General features: G+C 32.7%; 1 long non-coding RNA gene across 1 annotated transcript in view; it reads left to right on the top strand.

Annotated features, from left to right (window-relative positions):
• Window positions 1–2,178, top strand: part of LOC128249672 (uncharacterized) — a 59,249-nt gene that overhangs the window by 54,247 nt on the left and 2,824 nt on the right. The window contains exon 3 of the long non-coding RNA XR_008265786.1: window positions 1,524–1,691. This is a non-coding gene — a long non-coding RNA (uncharacterized LOC128249672). The remainder of the gene's footprint in view (window positions 1–1,523; window positions 1,692–2,178) is intronic.

Genomic DNA, 2,178 nt, shown 5'->3' on the forward strand with positions numbered 1-2,178 from the left:
TCTTTAACACACCTTTAATTATATGTTACAAATGTTTCCGTACCATCTCCATTTGCAACGCCAGTTTACGCGAAAATTCTAAAAGAAAATCACGTAATATTTGTGGTCTTAGGCATTGGAAAGGCACTCTCTCAGACTTGCATCAAAGGCGTGCTATTACATTGTGTGTATATACACATACATAATACATACATACATACATACATAAATGCATGCATGCATGCATACATTCATACATACATACATACATACATACATACATATATATATATATATATATATATATATATATATATATATCTGTGTATATACAAATTATTATATATTTATACGTACACACACATACACATATATATACGCGCACATATATATATATATAAATGTAAACACACAAGCAAATATATATATGTGTGTGTATGTGTATATATATATACGTATAAATATATGTGTGTGTATAACCTGTATGTGTGTGTGTGTATATGTATATATAACCTGTATACATTATCAATTGTGTACGCTGATACACACACTACCCCATCTACATAATACATACATACATACATACATACATACATACATACATGCATACCTACATACCACATGCACATACACACGTAAAAATCATCATTACTTTGGATAATGTAGTTCAATTCGAACTCCGCTCGCATGACAGGATATGACAATTTAAATATCTTTAGTCATAAGTCATCTCGATCGAGACTGACGTTGACCTAAATAGCACACGAGCAATAACAGCAACAATATCAACAACTTAAAAATTAATAAGCTCGATCAATACCAAAAAAGGCCTTGGACATCGACAGAATATAGTAATAACAGAAAGGAACCTTTGGTTAGGCTGTCCTTTATTATTTACAAATCTCAAAACATGCGTTAATTTAAAAGAAAAAAAGGTATCTCGTAAATATTTATCATCGAAAGAAACTAACAGGGAATAAATTACGAACATTTAATATGACTCTCACTGCTAACAGAAGCAGCCAAGCAGGTTTATAAGATTGTTGTTTTCGTTTTGCCGAAAGATGGTCAACGACCGCAAGAGCGTTAGCCTCTTGTACTATTTATTTAACAAAGTAATATTTCTGCCCTATTTGCGGACGCTGCAAACAGCCGTATTGCAAAATGTGCGATAAATTCTGATATAATGACGTTATTTCATTTTCACAAAAAGCAAAATAATCCAATTTTTGTGATTGATAGAGAATATTGACAGCATTTATACTAATAGCAATTTAATAGGCGTTACTTCTCCATTATTCACCACAAATAGGCACGTTTGAAAAACTATTTTCCTGGTTGAAAAGATTACTTAGTACAGAATATAAAATTGAATAATTGAGAAGTTAATAAAGAGAAGTATTAACGAGGAGTGCATTACTAGTTGATATATTTAAAGGAGATAATTTGATAATACGAAATGATTTTCAATAACGAGAAAATACACGCGTTAAGTTAGTCTTGTAATAAATGTATTTTTCTTGAAATGTTCTGTTCTACTCTAGGCACAAGGCCCGAAATTTTGGGGGATGAGGCCAGTCGATTAGATCGATTCCAGTACGCAATTGGTACTTAATTTATCGACCCCAAAAGGATGAAAGGCAAAGTCGACCTCGGCGGAATTTGAACTGAAAACGTAAAGACAAACGAAATACCGCTAATCATTTCGCCCGGTATGCTAACGTTTCTTATTTCTTTATCGCCCACAAGGGGCTAAACATAGGGGGGGGGGACAAACAATGACAGACAAAGGGATTAAGTCGATTACATCGACCCCAGTGCTAATAATAATAATAATAATAGGGAGAAAGCAACCATACTCTGGGATATGCCAATACACACAGATAGAGAAATTAAGGCAAATAGACCAGATATAGTTGTCAAAGATCATGAAGGAAAAAAATGCCTTCTAATTGATGTTTCAATACCAGCAGATGACAACGTTTCTCTAAAAGAAATGGAAAAACTTTCAAAATACAAAGACCTGGAAATAGAGATAACTCGAATGTGGAATCTAAAAACAGAAACAATTCCTATCATAGTAGGTGCCTTAGGTATAATAAAAAAAATATTCAGACAAATACATAACAAAAATACCAGGACTTACAAATATATATAACATACAGAAAATTGCACTACTGGGTACTGCACACATTCTAC

This window comes from Octopus bimaculoides, chromosome 17 (assembly GCF_001194135.2).
Source record: "Octopus bimaculoides isolate UCB-OBI-ISO-001 chromosome 17, ASM119413v2, whole genome shotgun sequence".
Lineage (NCBI taxonomy): Eukaryota > Metazoa > Mollusca > Cephalopoda > Octopoda > Octopodidae > Octopus > Octopus bimaculoides.